The 21,829-nt window shown below is 39.1% G+C and overlaps 1 protein-coding gene across 2 annotated transcripts in view; it reads left to right on the plus strand.

Annotated features, from left to right (window-relative positions):
* The window catches only part of LCLAT1 (lysocardiolipin acyltransferase 1), a 150,521-nt gene that overhangs the window by 124,653 nt on the left and 4,039 nt on the right, over positions 1-21,829 (plus strand). The window lies entirely within an intron of this gene.

Genomic DNA, 21,829 nt, shown 5'->3' on the forward strand with positions numbered 1-21,829 from the left:
AAAAAAGAAATAATTAAAATTATAACAGAAATAAATGAAATGGAAAACAAAACAAAACAATAAAAAAAATAAATGTAACAAAGAGCTGGTTCTTTGGGAAGGTTAATAAAATTGACCAAACCCCTGGCTAGACTCACTAAAAGAAAAAGAGAAAGGCACAAAGAAAATTAGGGATGAAAGAGGATAAATTATGACAGGCAACTCAGAAATACAAAGGATTATACAAGAATAATATGAAAAAGTATATAACACCAAATTTAATAACCTAGAAGAAATGAACAAGTACTTAGAGATATATAACCTTCCTAGACTGAAGAACTAGAAAATCTAAATAGATTTTGTGGATTTTGGCCCATGTACCCGGAAGAACCAAGTGGCACTCAGCAAGCTAAGAATCAAAGGAGGTTTGTTTACGCCGGCGGGCTCAGAGGAGTCTCTCCAGAGTCTGAGCCTGGAACAAAGGCTGGCAGGTAGATTTAACCATTGATACTTCTGCATACTTGGCGGTCTTTCGTTTTGCGCATGCGCGAATGGTAGGGTTCCAGCGAGAGGAAGTTGGAAAAATTCCTCCGGGACAGGCTAGCCGTCCTAGATTTCTTTGCGTTTCCCATAGCATTCCCCTCTTTTGATGCCCATCTAAATCCTTTATAGGGCATCACCTTTTCGACTATCTTCCTAATCTCCCTCTTTGTCTCCCTGGACCAGGGACCGATAATTCTATTGAATAAGGGTCTTTCTCTCCACTGTAGCTTCTGTAAGGGAGGTAATTGTCCAAATAAGAGGCAACAGGCAAGGCAGAAGTAGGCAGATACTGAGGAGGAGGTGTACTATAATTAAGGTCCTAAAGCCTCGGAAAGTGGAGAACCAACCTCTGAAAAGGTTACTGGTGTCCCATCCGTGCCACGTTTGCACAGGCACATGTGCCAGGCCCGTCATCTGTTTGACAAGGTCTTTTAACTGCCCGGCACTGGTCATCTATTTGCACACAACAGTTGGCGAGATTTAATTTCCCATATACACCTTCTTCTGCTGCCAATAGATAATCTAGTGCCATCCTTTTCTGGTAGATGGCATTTCTCACCTGAGTTTCTTGATATGCCAGGAGGATCAGGGCTCTCCTGGTTTTGTTAGTAACTGCCTGCAGTCAGATAATTCGATTTTACATGTAAATGGGGGGTATGGTATCCCCAAGATCTCTTTTGCCTACGTGGCAGGCCTATAGTATTATGTGTTCTGGGGGGCCACTCGTTATCCTTCCAGTCCCCTATTTGGAGTTCCGTTTTTACCCGCTGTACTAGAGGCAGGATCTCGCTATGTCGCTCAGGCCAGGAGTACAGTGACTGTTCATAGGCGCGATCCTACTACTGATCAGCACAGGAGTTTTGATCTGCTCCGTTTCCGACCTGGGCTGGTTCACCCCTTCTTAGGCCATCTGGTGGTTCCCCACTCCTGGGAGATCACCATATTGATACCGAACTTAGTGCGGACACTCGATGGGCATCGCTCACTAGAGCCCAGAACTCCTGGGCTCAAGTGATCCTCCCAAGGAGCTGGGACTACGGGAACACACCACCGCACCCGGCAAGGGCTTTGGGGACCTGGTGACCAAGCAATTCCTGTTCTCACAGGTAGGAGGAAGGCTTTATCATACTAATAATTATACAGCTTTCTTCCCAATTTGGGGCGAAGGCGACTGTAGGCCTTGTTTCTACAAATCTAGTAAAGTCTACGTGAGGTCACCCAGTTTCAGACCTTGCTTGGGTGGGAATCAATTCAGTAGTTTCTTAATCTTTTTCCAGGTTTAACTATTTACAGTTCCTTCCTCTGGGAACCAGGGACAAGTTTCCTACATGAGATCTAAAATTGCCGAATCTGGTGAGTGTGCATACTAAGTATAGCCCTAAGTATAGCTTTAAGTATTTGTACAAAAACGTTGCGGTCCTTTGACCCTTGTTGTTCTATGTTTTACTCCTGGTTATGACAGCCTATTCCTTAAATTTATTTAACATGCGTGCTTTCTTGAATTCTACCAGGCCGTGATCTGTATCTTCTCCCTCCTACTCTTTTGCGTACGCTTTTCCCAAGGGAGTCTCCTCATCTTACTGTATTTACATGTTTTCCTATACTCAGGTCCCTGTTCAAGTGCCACTTGCTGTGTCCAGCAAGTGGTAATCCTGCCACGTCCAGCGCGGCTTCGGAATTTATATCTGAAAAGCACTGCCATTCACAGTAGCTCTAGAAAACTCAGGTAGTGGACATTCACTGACCGCCTTCAGTAACATAGATACATAGCTCACAATTCTTTGTACCAATTTCTTCTCTAAAGTCCAATTATAAGGAGCCCTGTGATGAAATTCCTCAAGCTTCTGCCCTGTGTAGCCTGACCAGCTTCCGAGGGTGGCCAGAGTAGGGCTGACGATATCAGGCGGATTTTCTGCTGCCTCCGGAATGCAATCCAGAGCAGCTAACCAAGATGTTCTGCAGTCAGAGTTTCCTGGTTCTCTGGAGACGCTGTTTTCTTTCCCCAGGTGTGGTAGATTCACGGAGTAATACCTGTAACTTTAATAGCAGTGAGAGTTGCTAATATAACAATGTGAGAGCCTGTTTAGTTCGGCTGGAATGGCTCCTTTTTCTAATCCTTAACCTATATTTCTTCTACTGACAAAAAGGGGTAGATCTAATTCCCTAGAAGGATGGGGGCTCTTTCCAAAGTTTAATTTATCTTTTAAATGAGAATTATATTATAATAGTTAGGAAAATAAGCCAATTATGATCTGAATCTTCCGACTAACACTCCAAATTTATTACAAATACCTGTGTATAAACCTTTTCCAAAAAGTTAATCCTGCCAGCCAGATCCTAACACAGAACTTACTAAATTTCTTTCTCTACTGACTGAATACCCTTAAGTCTATATTTTTCCTAAATTTCTGCTAACATAGTTGCAGTTACACCATCCCTCCCTTTTGCGCTGGGGGCGGGGGGGGGGCAGTCTCCTGAAAAGGATTTTGTAAGGGGAGAAGCCTAAAGGCCTTGGGGTGCATGATGGATTATAGCGAACCCCTTCTGAGATAGGATGACCTCATTGTTTTTGCAGGCAGACCTAGAAACCCCTTAACTAATTTTCCTGCTTAACTCCTTTCTAAGAGCCATGAACTCCCTTATTAGTATGGATATTGAGGGACGGGAGGTCTCTTCTTCTGTATCTGCTTCCTGTCGGGAAGGGTCATAGTCTTTGCCTCCTGGGGTTTCATGGAGCTCTTTCTCTTTCTGCCTCAGTCAGGGTGGGGTCTCGGGTTTCCTGCTGAGTTACAGCCGTAGGCCCTAGACAAGGAAAAAAATTCGAACTGATTATTTAAGTCATAGATCTATTAATTTGCCTATTAAGCAAGTAAAGGAAAACAGGCTTAGTTAATATATTTCTTAGAGTAAAAAGACCTCTGGCCTAAAGACCCCTTCCCCCTCAGACTTTAAGGGCCAGCCTGGCATAACACCATTTCTGCTTAACAATGAAATATCCCATTTCATTTCCTCCCTCTTTTGATGAGACTAGCTTAAGATGAAGTTGATCGCTTTGTTGCTGTAAGAAAATTCTTCCCTTGGTTTTGGTTTTAACCTAAGAATAAATAGTTCTTCCATTAATAAGAAACTATCTAGTGAGTAATTTGCATACCTTACAGAAGTAGCAGAGCTGCAGTTCAATGTCATATTATCTGAGATGTTAAAACATCTCACTTAGTAAATGTTACACATTTCCTGCTGGTGTTATAGTAGACATTTTTAAAGAAAGCATAGCTTTAACCTTCCTGAGTTTTGGGTGGGGCCCTTTCTGTTTGAGGGCTGACTTTTAACAGATTGCTGGGAGGTAGTTGGCCTGCTAGTAGGAAACCTTGACATAGAGGCGGGGTGTCTACAATGGTTGAGCCTTAGATTCCCCACAAACGTGCATTGTGTGGTGGGCAAGGAGGCTGCCCCCCTTTCTGGCCGTGTCCTAGTTTCCCAGACAAGGCACTTTCTTCACTGGACCCTGGTCCTGATGTGTGTCAGAGAACTTCATTGCTAATCCTGGTCTCACAGTGGGAAAGGAAATTTACGTTAGGCTGACCGTTTATTCCTGTCACTGTGCAGTTAGCATTGGAGAGAGAGAAGCCCATGGGAAGAATCAGGACAAAATAGGCAGCTCTAGTATTTAGTAAAAATTCAGTTTTTCCTTTTTGCCATGTTGAGGGTGACCTGAGTTTCCACTGTTGTGATCCTGGTAGATTTCTCTAGGACTGGAGCTTACAAGGGCTTGAGCCTCTGTTGATGAAGGAAAGAGCAGCCCCTTCACGAGAGGCTTGCTATGTGGGGCGAGGGCTTATGAGGTCCACCCCTCCCTAGCTTTTAAGGCCTGGCTGGGCACTCACCCTTCAAGTGCCCTTCCTTTTGCAGTTTGCGCATTGATTATGTCTCAGTCCCGACAATGCCACTCCTGGCCAACCAAGATCGAGACCCTCCAGGCCTGTAAGGTTTTTACTGCCTAAGGTCACTTCGAGATGGTCCGTGTATTATGGCAGCTAAAATTGGCACCATTTTGTACTTTGCTTCCTTCTCTGCCCAGTCCCAGTTATTGGACACCTTAAAGACCTCTGGCACCAAGGCAGTCTGCAGGGTTTGATGTACTTACAGGTTTGAGACCGACTCGTGATTTTCGCATAGCAGTCCCTGATGATAAGTTATTCTGGTGTTGCTCAGTTGCTTATGTTCTTGACTATTCATTAATGTAATTACAGTATAGGGAACCTTTACATTTAGACCTAGCACTCAGAACTGACAAAATTCAGCTTCCCCTTGAAATTTACTCCTTTTTGATGTTTGGCCATGGCTACGGTGTTGACTGTCCACTATACATTGATTGGCCCCCCTACTTCTAATGCGACTGTACCTAGTCTGATTGTCCTTTGGCCCAGTCTTCTTTGACGACTGGCTCAGGTTGATGACTTAAATTCTCTGGCCCTTTTGGACTTAACAGTTTCCCAGTGACGAGGGCACTGGTTCTTCCAACAGCCGATCTCTCTACAGAAGGCGCAATGGTTACAGCATAATTTCCTTTTGGTTTCTTTCTGCTGTGTGGGAGCAGCTGTCTGTTGCATAGACCTGAATTCCCTAATGCAGCTGCCAACAGGGACACCTTCTGCTTTCCCATTTGTCCATTACCTCCCGGTGTACCTCTGCTGTTTTTTGACACATTTGTTAACTTCCTAGCCCCAGCCTTTACCTCTAATTTAGACTTTTCATGATGTTTTCCCTGTAGTGGGGATCTCACAAGCTTTCTAAAGGAACAGGAATCATTCTAACCTGGCCGTCTCGTTTCTGGGCGCTCCACCACTGTTCTTCAGGTTTTCTATTATCAAGTTGAATTTGAATGAGACGGGAAGCATGCTGTTGGGCCGGGGCTCTGGGGCAGTAGGGGGCAGCAAAGGCACTGATGGTAGAGGCCTGTCTGGCAATTGATAGTAAAATGGCCTAATGGGCACTGATGGAGCTATTGGGATGTATGGCAGTCAGAAGATAGAATCTTCCTTAGGGCCCCTGGGTCAATTAATGTTGTTGGCGCCTCCTTGTCCTTTCTCCTAGCCAGGCAGACCACAAATGCCCTGTTGTGTCCCTGCCCATTTGTGCTGAACCGGACCAAAGGGAGCACTATAGTAGCGTTCTGTAGCTGTAGCCATGTGTCTGGGTACAGAACTTGGTCTAGATATCTTGGGGTCCCTGTCACTACCCAATATACTGCCCTTACTTTGGGGAGGTCTAAGGTCCCTTCTGAGGGCCAACCTACCCTTAAGGTGGGCTCTTCGAGCTCACAAAGAATACGAAGTTTTCTGAGGTCAGTGTGACCCTATACGCCTCAGAAAAACCCTCCTTAAAATTTTCCAACGTACACTCTAAGACAGTTGGCTTAGTGGAACTCCCCCCATATTTGCAGAAAGTTTAATTTGAGAAGTAGGCACAGAGGCCAGTGTTAAGAAATTATCTAAAGTCCTAGAAACCTAGTTAAAGCAATGCAAAACACTAAAATCATTTTGAAGAAATACAGAATCTTAGTTTCTTCCCAAAAAACCTTTTAAAAACATTTGCATCAGACCAATAGTCTAAAGAACATTAAACACAATTACAGTGTGTTTGGGTTTTTTTGCATTGGCTTCCTCGGCATTTAAATTTCCAAACTTGTTTCACTTTATTACATACAATTTCCCTTCAGAATTTCTTCACAAACCTTCTCCTACACCTTCCCCTCACAAAATTTCCTCTCAAGATTTCCCTTCACAGACCTATTACTGCTGCAAACCTTCTCTCACACTTTCTTTATTCTTCAGTTTGCCTCTTTTTACCAGTTCAGTAATAACCACCTCTGAGGCAAATACCTTTCTTGAAATTCTTTCACATAGTCTCAGGGACTGTTGCCTCACTCTCACCTGACCCCATGTTTCCCACTGTGTTGTTACCACAAAGACAAAGGGTGGGGCGTCCCTTCTCAGAGACCACTCAGATGCGGGCCTGGCCGTGTCTCTCTCGAGACTTTCAGCGCAGCTTGGCTAAGGTGTACCCGTATAAACCCCGGACCTGGTCATTCCCCGGAGGGACAAATCACCGTTGTGCCTTATGACATCGCTACGGAACTGCAGGTCGGGGCCCTCTCAGACCCCATAGTTCTTCACCGTGGGGCCACAGACTGGAAACTCAGAGACAGGTCGTTGAGATCCACACAGAGGCACACACGCCCTCAGAGGTTAAAACATTCCCTCCCTGGTGGTCCCTGCCTGAGGGGCACTTGCCCCTGGGAGGTGATCAGTCTCCCCTTCCACCCTTAAGGTGGGTTTATCTACCATGGGCCACGGCCTCACTGTGTCCTAGGTGCATCCGCCGAATCTCCTTGTTCTCACTGCTCAGAGTCCGGGGGAAACAACAGAGTGGGGCCGGCCACGCATAGCCGGGCCCACGACTGCCCAGCTGGGGCGGGTGCACCTTCTAGTTCCAGCGTCTTGGCGTTGCGCCCAAACTGGTAGCTTCACAGGGCCAGTGTGGTTGGGTTTCCCGGTTAGAGAACCAAAATGTTGCGGATTTTGGCCCGTGTACCCGGAAGAACCAAGTGGTGCTCAGCAAACTAAGAATCAAAGGAGGTTTGTTTACGCCGGCGGGCTCAGAGGAGTCACTCTCCAGAGCCAGTGCCTGGAACAAAGGCAGGCAGGTAGATTTAAACATTGATACTTCTGCATACTTGGCGGTCTTTTGTGCGCTTGGAAAAGGTAGGGTTCCAGAGAGAGGAGGTTGAAAAAATTCCCCCGGGACAGGCTAGCCATCTTAGATTTCTTTAGGTTTTCCCATGTCAGTATGGAAATTGAAACAATCATCAAAAACCTACCAAAAAGTAAAAGTTTAGGACCAGATGGCTTCACCAGTGAATTCTACCAAATATTCAGATTTAATATCTATTCTTCTGAAACTCTTCCAAAAAATCGAAGAAGAGGCAATACTTACTCATTTTATGAGGCCAACATTACCTTGACACCAAAACCTGGTGAGGATAGCACAAAAAAAAGAAAGCTACAGACCAATCTCTCTCATGAACACAGATGCAGAAATTCTAAATAAGACACTAGTGAACTAAATATAGCAACATGTTAAAAAGATTATACAACACGATCAAGTGGGCTTCATCCTAGAGACACAGGGATGGTTCAACATATGCAAATTGATTAATGTGATACACCACATAAACAAATTTAAAAATAATCATATGATCATGTCAATAGATGCAGAAAAAGCCTTCAACAGCATCCATTTATGATCAAAATGTTGTGGCTCGATCAAATTTAAGACCCAGGGAGCCAATTGAGATGAATTGTGAGCCTTTATTAGCCCGCCCGGTGACTGACTCTCCCCACCAGAGAGAATCAGCCCCAAGCTTTCAGAAGAGGTCGCTTATAAAGCCTATGATTACATTAAACAAGCAGGCGAGTTTACAGAAGCAGGAGTTATCCATTAGCATATCTTTGCACAGAATATCTCCTAGAACTATACTTTGGTTAAACATTAAACAAGCAAGCAGAAGTTGGCCATTTGAAAATTTTCCCCCTTACTAAAAACACTTAACAAAATTGGTATAGAAGGAAAGTACCTTAACATAATAAAGGTTATATATGACAAGCCTTCAGCCAACATTATACTTAATGATGAAAAACTAAAAACCTGTCCTCTAAGATCAGGAACAAGGCAAGGCTGTCCACTGTTGCCACTATTATTCAATATAACATTGGAGTTTTTAGCGAATACAGTCAGATGAGAAAGATATAAAAGGCATCCAAATAGGAAATGAAGAAGTCAAACTGTCACTATTTGTGGATGACATGATTCTCTATATAAAAAACCCTAAAGGCTCTAAAAGAACACTACTAGAAACAGTAAGCAAATGCAGTAATGTTTCTAGGTATAAAATCAGTGTTCAAAAATGCATAGCATTCCTATACTCCAATAATGAAGCGTCAGAAAAAGAATGGACAAAATAATTTCCTTTGCAATTGCAATAAAAAGAATAAAATACCTAGGAATAAATCAAACAAAACATGTGAAGGACCCTATTAAAAGAAATCAAAGAAGATACAAAGAAATGGAAAGATATTCTGTGTTCTTGGATTGGAAGAATTAATATAGTTAAAATGCCATATTACCTAAAGCATTATACAGATTTGATGCAATCCCCATCAAAATCCTATTGATATTTAAAAGAAAATAGAACAAAAAATCATCAGCTATGTATGGAAGCACAAAAGACCTCGAATCGCCAATGCCATGCTGAGAAAAAAGAACAAGGCTAGAGTCATCACTCTGCCTGACTTCAAATTATACTACAAAGCAACAATAATCAAAACATGATATTGGCAAAAAGCATACAGACCAGTGGAACAGGAGTGAGAGTCCAGAAGTAAGCCTATGTATATATAGACAGATAACAAAAGGGCCAAAAACATACAGTGGAGAAAAGAAGGCCTCTTTAATAAATGGTGCTGGGAAAACTGGAAAAACCACCTGTAAAAGAATGATACTAGACTGTTGTCTATCTCCACACACCAAAATTAACTCAGAATGGATTAAGGACCTGAATATAAGACCCGAATCAGTAACTTAAGGACCTTAGACTTAAGGGATTTTGTGAATTTGACCTTAAAGGCAAGAGAAGTAAAAGCAAAAATGAATGAATGGGACTATATCAAACTAAAAAGCTTTTTGCACAGCAAAAAAACCATCAACAAGGTAAAGAAACAGTCTCCTGAATGGGAAAAGATATTTGCAAGCAACGCCTTCGATAAGGGCATAATATCCAAAATATACAAAGAACTCATACAACTCAATAACAGCAACAACAAAAATCTAATTAAAAAATGGTCAGAGGACCTGAACAGACATTTCTTCCAAGAAGACCTACAAATGGCCAACAAACACATGAAAGGATGCTCAACGTCACTAGCTATTGGGGAAATGCAAATCAAAACCACAATGAGATACATACCATCTCACACCTGTTAGAATAGCTGTTATGAACAGGACAGGTAGTAACAAGTGTTGGAGAGGATGTGGAGAAAAAGGAATCTTCATACAGTGCTGTTGGGACTGTAAATTGGTACAGCCATTATGGAAAACAGTATGGAGGAGCCTCAAAAAACTAAGAATTGATCTACCATATGATCCAGCAATCCCTCTAATGGGTATTTACCCCAAAGACTTGAAAACCCATATTCAAAAAGATATTTGCACAACAGTGTTCATAGCAGCATTATTCATGGTGTCCAAGGCATGGAAACGACCAGTGTCCTACGACAGATGACTGCATAAAGGTGTGGTACACATATGCAATGGAATATTACTCATAAGAGATGAAATACTGCCATTTGTGACAACACGTATGGACCTTGAGATAATACTGCTATGCAAAATAAACCAGACAGAAAACATTGAAAACTACCTATCACTTATATGTGGGATGTAAACCTAAAAGCAGCAGACAGACATGACAAACAGATAGTCATGGACATGGACAATAGACTAGTCATTACCAGGGGAGGGGTAGATGGGGTAAAAGGGGTCAAATATGTGGTGACAGAAAGAAATCTAACTATGGGTGGTAAACATATAATGCAAAATATATATGACTGTTGAATAGTACACTTGAAACTTACTGGATTTTGTTAACCAATGTCATCATAATAAAAAATGAATAAAAAGAGAAAGAGAACATTGATGATATATAAAAGAGGGGAAATTTTTGAAACAATATCATTGAGTAGACAAGAGGGGATATGGTAGAACACATAGGCGAAGGGATTGGCCCTAAATATGAATGGGGATAGATCATCCATATAAAAAAGAGAAGGCAAAGTATATGGACCTATGTTAGGTAAATGGGGTGGTACGAGCTTGTGGAAGTTTTTCTATGATTTATTTTCTCAGAGCAATAGAATGAGAATAAGGGATGGCAAGGAAGTAGTGGAGGCTTGAAAGAAAAGCAAAGGCATAAAATATTCAGATCTTGGCCAATGGTATATAGAATGGACGAAAGAAATATGTATGATTGCCAAGTAGGACTAAGAGCCCACTTCTGGCTAATAATCAGGAATTTACCAAAGACTCCCACTAGCCTCCCTTCCCAGCCAAAAACATCCGTACACCCACCAAAACATGTACCTGCCTGTCTAGCACTCTCAGTTGGGTGAGTGGGGGGTGGGAGCAGGAAACCAAAAGACCTTCAGTAGTAGCCCAGGGTTCACGTAAATGGGCGATGTGAAAGAACACAAAACCGTAGGAACTGGGCGTTCAAATTCAGTTTCATTTATTTGCTTTGTGGAGGTGGAAAATTTTACCAGAGAAAGGTAAATTATGCATCAAGAGGACTAAGTCAGATTACTTTCTGGTTATGTCTTATGACTGGCTGAATGGTTAAGACTTTTTGAAATCTATTCATATCAAAGTATAGTAAGTCAGTCGTGCAGCTCGCATAAAGGACTGAAATGAGACCCTTCCCTGCTTAGCAAAGAAGGGAGGGTGCTAGGTCACAGAGCAGGAGCTTTCCTTTCGGGCACTCGGGGAGAGGAGTAATCACCTCTAGTCAGCCTTCTTTACAGTTGTGCCCGGCCTGTCTTCAGCCACTTGGTGTAATTAATTCGAAGCTGTGCAAGGTAATTTTGACACGTGTCAAACCCTGTGCACAGCTGAGAGAATGCTGCTGTTGTGTTGCTGTGATCTATGAAGGGATTGTTTTCTTTTGGTTAGTGGCAGAGGAAGCATTTGGTGAGGGTGGAAGGGGGAAGGTTACCAACCATGTATGTTAAACCAGTTCTCAAATATTTTATAAGTTTCTGTATCATAGTATTGATTAAAAGCAGAAATGTAGCCTTCCAAATCTGAACTGTTATGCAGATTAGATGCTGTATTATTATTGTAATATTGAAGGGTACCAGGGTGTGTGTGTGTGTGTGTGTATGATAAACCTGAAGCTCTGACACCATTGTGGTAGTCTAATAAATTAGAGATATCTGTTTCTAAAATACCAATGTCAAGACATTGTCTCCCACTTGTCTTGTTATCTTTACTCTTTGCCAATCCTTCAAAATTGAATAATTAACTGCTTCAGAAATATGTTGATTCAAACATTTTCCTTTTTAAATATTAGCAAGAAAATATTTTAGGTATTATTTCTGACCCTGAAAGAAATTAGGGTGATAGAAGTTTAAAAATGTCAGCTTGCATTTAGAGTAATCCCTTAATTAGGGGAATTATATTGTGTATTAGCCAGGGAAGGGAAAAAAAAATGGTGTGAAACAATAATATGAAGCTTGTGGATATGTTAATGTTTATTTGAATAAACAGGAAAATATTCTGTTTCGAATAAAATGCTAATCCTCCAAATCATTAAGAACTAATGCATATGAATAAATTTTGGATTTTTTTCAAACTTCAAATACTTTGTTTTCCAACATTTTGGTTTGATGAGTCTAATCAGCCTAAATAAACTTGTATTTAAACTATAGTAGATATTACAAATTTGTTATATTGAATCACTTTAAATATTTTTCAGGGCTCATATTTGAGAAGCTTTAAAAAATAACTTCTAGAAGTACAATTTACTTGCTGTAAAATGCCAGTATATTTTAAGTGTACAATTAGATGCATTTTGATTAATGTATAGAGTAATATAACTACTACCACAGTTGAAATATAGAACATTCCATCACCCTCAAATGTAGATGAGGAGCCTGAGGCCCAGGGAGGTTAGGTAACTGGCTCAAGGTCACATGGCTAAGTCACTGTGCCTGGGTACAAAACCAGATCTGCCTGACTCTGTAGGTCATGGTCTTAATATGCAGTTCTTAGCAGGCAAAGTAGCATAGTGGAAAGGCTTTGGAGTCAGACACAGCTCATAGCTGTCATCTTCAGCAAGTGAGTTAACTTCTCTGTGTCTCAGTTTCTATAGCTTCTAAAAGAGAGATGATATCACGAGGGTTGGTAAATATCATAATATTTAAAAATGACTGCATCCTGATAAACTCCACAAGGGCGGGGATCTTCTATAATACTGTGTTGTCTCTGATCTCATTTAATTCAATGATCAACGACCAACAAATTAGTCAAGTATGCATATGCTGATACTTTTTAACCGTTACTGATTCATGTCTGGGGGTTTTGGAACATCTAAGCAAATTTGTTGAGTTCAACAGTTACATAAGTTATATTTTGTTATTACTCTCATTTTTCACATTGAATTTTGAATGTCTTATCTCAATATCATTAACATTTTTCTTTTAAAGAATAATAACAGTATGAATTTTTTTTTTGAAATAAGCAAAATAAATTGATGTCTTCAATATCACGGTACACAAATGCACAAATGTAAATGGCATTTAGGCTTTAATATAGGTCCTGGGAGTGGAAACAGTTTGGAATGTCTAGGATTCTTGTCCCTTTCCCTTCTTAGCACATTATATTTTATCCATTTCATTGCATTCAGCTTTTATTTTAGCTTTATAATTTATACACTAAAACCCCTGGAGTTGAAGAAATGCGGTGTGCATACGACTGCTAGTGCAGCAGTTTTACCTATAAATTCGCACCTGTGTCCTTTGTCTTTTACACACCAATAACATGTTTACAGTTCTAGTGAAAGTAGACCGAATATTTGAGTATTTTTTAACTGAACACACATTTTTATCAAGCACATATATAGTATTATGGATAGTAAATAGGCACATGTATATATGCTGTTATAGTTATATATACTCAGTATATAAATTTTCTGTGCAGTTTTATCACACACTTAGATTCCTGTCATAATTCTTTTTCTTTGGTATGATTTTCCTTCCTTTGCTACCTGTAATCATGAATATGTATGCTCTCTTTTTTCTTCTTAATCATATTCATAGTTTAGTCTTATTCTTTTCATATAACTAGCTTTTGCATTTATTATTTTACTTTTCTTAGTTTTGTTTTATTACTGCTTTTTACTTTTAGTAATTTTCCCTTTCCATTTCCCTTTGGAGTCTTTTTTCTAATTTTCAAGATGAGTAATTTCTCCTTTTCATTTTTCCTCTTTAATAGTGAGGCATTTATTGAGTTCAGCTCTTCACCATATCTTATTGGTAGTCTTTGTTCTTTTTTTGGGTAGTTGATAATTTTCCTTTTAAATTTATCTTTTATTCAAGGGTTATCTAAAAATGTTCTTTTAAGGGAGATATTATATTTTATTATTTTTATGGAATTTTGATGTGAGAATATGGCTTATCTCAATTTTTATAAAATGTATTTAAATCTTGTCACCAAGTAAATAAATATTTACAGGTATTACTGGATACTACCCCCTCTAAAATATTTTGGGGGGATATATGGGCCTATATAAATCTATTAAATTTTTCAAGAGTTATTAGTTCCTTTAATTTTTATCTACTGCAATTATCCTATTATAAAGATACTGTATCATTTTATTATTTTCAATTTCTTTGCAGTTCTAATATTTTTTCTTTGAATATTTAGCTATTCTGATTCATGCAGGTATTTGACTGTTCTTTAAAAAAAATAATAAAAACCTTTTGATCCTATCCATAGGTGCTGAAAGATATTTGATAAATTTAAGCCATTCCTTATAAAAACTAGAAGTTAATTACTTAAATACTATTTTATCAAAACTCAACAGTAAATATCATATGCTAAGCATTTTGGTTAAAATCAGAACTATCCTTTTTATTATTAAGTAAATACTAATGAAAGCACTAAGACTTTCATAAAGACTACCATAAAGATGAGAAAAATTTAACATAAAACTGTTTTTGCTGCTGATAGAGAATCCAGAAAGTCAAAAAGAGTCTAGGGAAAAAATCAATTAGATTTAATAAGAAAAATTATTAAGGTGGCTACATATAAAATAAATATATAACAAGCAATAGATTTTTTATATTCTAGTAGTGATTGAACACATTCACAATGATAAAAATTATAAAATTATTTAGAAGTAAATTTTAAAAGAAATCCACATAAGCTAAGTGAAGAAACAGAAATCTTTTGGAAGATGTAAAATAAGATTCGAGCAAATGAAAAAGCATTTTCACTTTCTTTGGGTAAAAAGAAAATAAAAGCATCAGTTCTTTCAAAATTAAAATGTAAATATAATGCAAATGCAATTTCAGGATAATGGGGAGTATTGTTTTAGAATTGAATTAAATTCTCTTAAGTTTGTATTGCAAAATAATTCAATAGGAGCCAAGTATAGTATGAGAAAGTAAATAGGCAGACTTGCTTTACTAGATTCTAATTTACTAAGGGAAGCATGAATAAACACAAATTAGTGGAGAAGAGAGAAGGGAGACTACATGTTTGAGAATTTAATACATGACTAAGGTGGTATTTCAAAACAGTGGAGAAGAGAGTTACCTAATAAAGGATATTGATTAAAAGAAAGTAAAGCTAGAATATAAAATTAAATGAAAAAGTGTTTTCCATCTTGCAGAAAAATATAAAACATACATAAAATTTTAGAGGCAGAGAAGACAAATATGGGAACTCAAAAGCTATAATAAAAAAATTAACTTGTATAGACGCGGATGCACACAGACTCTGCATGAGCACATGCGTATTGGAAAAGATTACATAAATAAAGGCGATAATGGGTTTATAAAAATGTTTGCAACAAGGAATACAGACAGAAGATTAATAATCCGTGGTAAAGAAGGAGCTTTGCAAATTGACTAGATAGAAACGATCTAGAGGGACTGTATAAGGAAAGGAAGCTGCATTCACAGAGCAGCACACTCAACAAAATAAACGCACTAATGGCCAGGGAAACGCGAGTGGCCAGATGACAAGATTACTATAAAAGATTTACAACATGTGTGATAAACAGAGGGGAAATGTTTTTATAAAGGCTTTTTACAAATCTGTAAGGTGACAAATAACAATTTTTGAAACAGGCTAGAATATTACCAGTGTATATACCTAATGAACTTGTTTTATCTAATCAAAAATATAAATTAAAATAAAAATGACACACTTTGGCAACTTTCTAAAAATTTCAGTATCATGCATTAGTAAAAGTGAGAATAAAAGTACAATCATACATTTTTTTGTACATTTAAATTGACCTTTCCAGGGATCAGTAGTCCATTTGTAGCAAAAGCCTATTGAAGTGTTTATATTCTTTGATCCAGCAATTTGACTTTGTAACTAGAAAATCATTAGTTACCAAGATATCGATTTAAATGTTGTTTATGTGGAAATAAACATCTGAAAACAAAGGAACTATATATACATATATATGCAAATATATTCAAATATATATTCAAATATTATGCATCAGGTGATATTTTAGAAAATCTTCAATGATATAAATAGGAAGGATGTTTGGAAAAACAAGTTAGAAAACAGTATGTACGGTATGGTCCCATTTTTGAAAGTTGATCTTTTCAAGGCATATATTTTATATACATATATATGCGCATCTGGCCTCAGCAAGTACATACTATTATTCACATCTTGCCTTTGATGATCTATCAATGCACCAATATTGTCCAGTTGTGGAAAATGCCAATATGATTTCACTCCGTCTGGAAAATGAAACTTGTTTTGAAGATCTAGAGAACCAGTGCCCATCAGGAGAGAGATTCACAACTGAAATGATTCATGCATTTATACAAGACACAGAAAATTCACCAGATTGAGGATAGGAATATAAAAACATGTCCTTAAAATTATCTGTAAGAATCGAATTCAGGTTGGATAAGAAAGATTGTACTCAAGGATATTATTTTTAGTTTCACTTTTCCAGCTGAAGTTTAATTTTTAAGACAGGGATGGTTCTTTCTAAGAAAAAGAGTAGCTACTGATCTTGACTTATTAAAAAAACAAAAACAAAACCAGATCTAACAGGAGGCCAGTAATCCTAGAGCACAGATTACCAGCTTCTAATTCTGAATGCTATTGGAAGATTTAATATCTATGCTTAGCTTAAAATGTGTAAGGACTAAATTAATAGAGACGGAGAGGCATATCTATCAGGAGATAGATTGTAGCCTACCGCCGGAGCCACGGTCAGTCCCCTGAACAGCTGTGCTCTTACACTATGGGAGAAGATGGACTGCATGTTAGAGAACAAACCACAGTGTACACAACAACAACTTGGTATCTCTCAAAGGAAGAGAGTCTAAAGAAGGATGGTCAAGGGTAGCAGCCTAAACCTAAAGCTCACTTCAAGCGATATAGATAATCGTCCTACCTAGAGGAATCCTAAGAATCTGAGCACGTATCATACACCAGGCATTTCTCTAAGCATTTTATAGTTCTTACCCCCAGTTGATCTTCACAAATCCCTGTGAGGGTAGATATGTTAATTATTGGCACATGCAGATGAGGCTTACAGTGAACATGCCAAGATCAGAGAGCTGATAAAAGGCAGGACCAGCTGGTCTGACTCTATACTTTTTGTTAAATAAGTATCCAGCTTATACAGAAGGAAAAATAATGTTCCTGGTAGGAAATAGTATTTTCTCTAAGAAAATGGTACTGTTTGAGCCTTCATACCAGCTGATTTTAAGTGGTTCGTGCGTGCCCTTTTATTTTGAAACTGAAAGGTATCTTATTCATTAGCAATTTTAGTCTATATATATCTATATGTCTATATATAGATATCTATATATATATATATATATATATATCTCCAGATCTGTCCGTTCAAAACCGTTCTTCAAAGTGTACTGACTAGTGCCAATTTGTCATGCTTATTATTAGCCATGTACTATTATACACGTGTCAAAGTAGCATAGTGAATAATTGGTTAGTTGTTAAATCCAACTTTTATTCTCTTGGGGTAATATTTTTTTATTTTAATCTGAAAAACAGTGCACAAAACCAATGGCCTCAGCATCTTCCTTTAACACAGAGGCATCTTAGATAATGAGCTACTTTATCCGAAAGTCTCTAATATATATAGTTAAATTTATGGATTCTGGTCTGGCTAATAGAAAATAGAATTATGTGTATTTTTAATTTTTTAAAACAGGTATTAAAATAAAAAATAAGTTATGTTGTATATTCAGCATACATTTAATTATGGAATGGACAAAGAAAATGTTCAGTTATCAACTCTATTAAAGATTACTTTGGGTTAAAAAGAAATAAAGCTTATGTTTCTACTGTTCTGCCACTGAACTATATAATTTGATCTGATGTTTAACAGCCATGGACAAACCAGAGGTTCTTCGCTTAGTTCTTTTATTTTAAACATACAACTGTAAATCTTTGGCTCATCTCATTCCCTGAGCTTTTCATATTGGATAGGACTCTTATAATCATGGCATCAACTTGATATGCTTGGAGACACTCCCTTCTGTAATTACATTTGTAAATTCCAGTCATATCTTTTTCTGTTAATTAAACATGAATAAAGCATTCAAAACTCCCTCAGTCTCGGTCTAAGACTAAAAATTAAGATTTTAAGTATTAAGCAAGTGTCTTTTCTGTTCTTCCAGGGAAAAACTGGAAGAACTGTGGGCCCAGGTGAACATGGTTGTTACAACAGAATGGTAGCTTTATGAAATAGGGATGTATGAAACTTTCCAGTAGACACCATATTGGAAACAGATCATTTTCAAGCCCCACTTTGGCAGGTGACAAGTGGCTAGATAGCGTCTAGATTTGTAATTTAAACTATCTAAAAAGCAATGAGATCTTTTAAAAACAGGCTTTACTGATAGCAGCCACTTAATTTGCATAATTGAAAGCATTGTTTTCATACTAAAAGATTTAAAGACAACGTAAATTCTTTGCAGTTGCAGGAACTTCTCTTAACCTATTATTGCATTATTTCAGTTCCATTACATATTGGTAAATAAAAGCACATCTGAACTTTTGAATATTCATTTTATTATTGTCACTTATATGTGAACCAAGCCTGGCAAGCCATGTTAACCCCTTACCTGTTAGGTTCCGGGAAGAAGCTGCTTGACTGGTAGTAATGGCTCCCCTAGGTTAGGAGGCCACAGGGCCAGGGGGTGTTTACAGGATGTGAGAATAAGCTTCTAGCAGTAAAGAGTTACATGTAGTTTTGTGTTATCTGGAGACCTTTATTTACTTAATAGAGTCAAAAAATTATCAAGGCAGTGGATTGACTTCCTCCATACTTAAAAAGCCTTTCTCCATTTCCTTCTGTCTTGCTCTGGCATTAATGCCTTTGTGAGTCTCTGTGATGTTTAAAGATCCAGCAGAGCTTGGAGGAAATGATGGCAAGATATAAACTATCTTTCTTCTCCCCCTCCCCAGTCCTTCCTTTTCTATTTTCTTTTTTAGTGTCTAACTTTACAATGTTGCCCTTGTTTAATATAAATAAATGGGTGTCTTAGGGCCCCGGCAAACCATGGGTAATGGTATAGAGAGGGTATTCAAATGCAGTTTCTCCCCACAGATACCATTCTGCACCAGTGAACTAACCGGAGCTAAAGTTTGAGATGAGAGGTTAGAGCCTAACGTGCTACCATGATTCAGGAGTAACAGCGGCAGCTAACATGTATTGAACGCTTATTATGTATCAGATTCTGTTTTGTTTTTACTTATACTCATTTAATCTTCATGACAACTCTATGAGGCAGTTTATAGATGTGGGAACTAAGTGGGCCAGAGAGAGAGAGTAAATCATTCAGTCAGTAGGAGACAGAGCTAGGACTTGAACCCAGACAGTCCCCTTCCTCAGCCCTTCGTGCTCATTTAGGAATATTTTTGTAAGTGGTATCATCACTGTCTCAAAAATTGATGTTTATATACTGAGCAGACACATTTGAACATGTACACACACACACACACACACACACACACACACCCCTACCCTACATTTGTCGAGCAGAAAGCAAGGGGGAGTTTACTTTCTTAGTAGTATAGTATATACACCACTTTGATACCAATTTGTAATAATATATGAATGTATTTGCTCGATAAACATTAAAAACCGCCTGTAAGAGAAAGACTGGCACTTACGAGAAGTGCATTCAGATGAGCTGTGAGAAGGGTGTGGAATGACCGCGTAGGAGGATGGCGGGAGCCGCGGGTGGGGAGGAGACTGAACAAGTTAGGCGATGAGACCAGTGACCTGATGGAGGAAACGGGTCTGGGCTACACGGGGAAGCAAAGATGTTGATTGCAGTTTTGAAAGTAAGTGAACTAGACCTCGGTTCTGAATGAGAAGTGACATGACAAGAGGTAAAGACATCTTCTTTTCTCAGTTGAGAGAGAAAGTGGGAAAAAGGTGGATGGGGTGGAGGTAAGGCAACCAGAACACGGATTACGGTTGAGGTTGGTGGGCATGAAGGAAGGGGCCCTGAGGTCTGTGGGTGGAGGGTGCACTAAAATAGTGAACTAGCTTGTAGAGTCAAGGAAAAGTTTGATCGATTACGGAGTGGGAGAGTCGTGATTAATGCCAAACAGACAAATGGCTACTTGAGTTTTAGTGCAGGCCGGTAAACATGTAAGGCATATTACTGCCTTAGTTGACAGATCATGCTCAGTGCACCAGTGAACGTAGGTCTTCCTCGTTTGGATGCTTGATCAGACAACCTACCTTAAGGTGTGGAAATTCCCACAATGGCTAACCAGGCAAGCAGTCAGCCAGCCTTTCCTCAGATGATGAAAACATCACCTCTTGACGGCTGTTGAAAAGCTTTTCCTTGGGCTTCCGACCACTGAACCCACCTCTCTCCTCTGGAGCCAGTCTTTCCTCCAGGCATTCAGACACGGCCCCACTCACGCCTTCTCCTACAGGCCTTTCATTGCCCTTCCTCCACTCATAGAAACGATGCGTGGCACCCCCAAAGGGTGGTCCCTCCAATCTTGATGTAGATATTTTCATTTTTTTTAAATAACATAGCTCTGATTATAAGACAATTCAAAACCAAATTAAAACCTGGTCCTTACCCTCAAGAAACTCAGAGTAAGAGAGACTGACAGAAGATTTAAAGGATCATTAAAAAAAAAAAAAATGAGTACAACATAATAGGTTCAGTAGAAAGGGGTAAACAAGGTGAGAAGGTAAAATTGCTGCATTTTTTAAAATTAATATCAAGCTAAAATTTAAATAGAGTGAAATGCACAGGTCTTAAATGAACTATTCGATGCAATCCACGCCCTAATCAAGATAATAGAATGTTTCTGTAACTCATCATTTCCTCGTGTTCTCTTCTAATTATAAGCAACCACTGTTTTGCACTGTCACCACAGATTAAGTTTGCCTATGTCATATAATGCTGCAACAGATCAGATTCCACATTAGAAGTCTCTCGTTGGAGAGAACAGGGTACAGAAGAGAGCAGCGTTCAGAGACTGGGCACCAGCACGCCGAGTGCCCCGGGGCAGACACTTGACCTGCCTGGGCCTGGCGTACGGCGTTCGATGATCCTCATGATTCCCCGAGATCTACCTCTCCACTTGTATTTCTGAACGTAAAGGTCCCACCGTCCACTCAGTCCCGTGAGCCGGAAGTGGACCTGGGCTTATTCCACCTAATCCTTCCACAGCCACCTGACCACTCTGTGTTGTCAGGTCTTCCTTATGTTTTTTTAGACACGTCACGTCCTCCAGCCCCTAACCCCTCCTCATTTCTTGCCTTTCTTGCCTTGTAATGACCATCAAATAAGATAATCCTTGCTAAAAGGAAACAGTCTGATCCCTTCTGTTAAAAATCCGTAAGTGGTTCTCCCCCATTTGCTGTGCCTCTCTGCCACCTACAGCATTGAGTTCAAAGTCTGAAGTCTGACGACGAGGGCCTTTCCTGGAGGCCTCCGTCCTACTTTTAGCGTTCTCAGCCTCACTGTGCTCTACGTTTTTACATATCTCCTCTCGTCTGTTTGGGGCCATGTGCGTGCCTAGCTTCCCAATTCTGTTGTGAACTCATAAGGTTAGGGACAATGTTTATTCAATCATGAGCATGCCAAGGGTGATGTATCCTGGGTCAGGGTCTTTCTAGGACTTCAAGTTCAATTCTGAATTTTTCTTTCCAGTAACTGTCATGTAATATTGGGTTACAGGTGAGAAAGTCCGTGTTTTTATTTGGAGAGAAAAGTGTGTTAATAGGAGATATCAAAGCAGTGAATCCTGCTGGCCTAAAAGGGCTGGTCCTATGCTCTTTTATTCCTTCTCAGATCTGACTTAACATGCTTATCCATTTAGTCCTAGAGTGGCAGATGACTGTTTTTAGGAATGAAGATAACTTCTTTCTAAAGGTCTTTGTGATTAGCAAGCAGATAAACAAAGTTACTGGTAATTGTTGACCCAA

The sequence above is a fragment of the Rousettus aegyptiacus genome, unplaced genomic scaffold (genome assembly GCF_014176215.1).
Source record: "Rousettus aegyptiacus isolate mRouAeg1 unplaced genomic scaffold, mRouAeg1.p scaffold_m13_p_7, whole genome shotgun sequence".
NCBI classification, from domain to species: domain Eukaryota; kingdom Metazoa; phylum Chordata; class Mammalia; order Chiroptera; family Pteropodidae; genus Rousettus; species Rousettus aegyptiacus.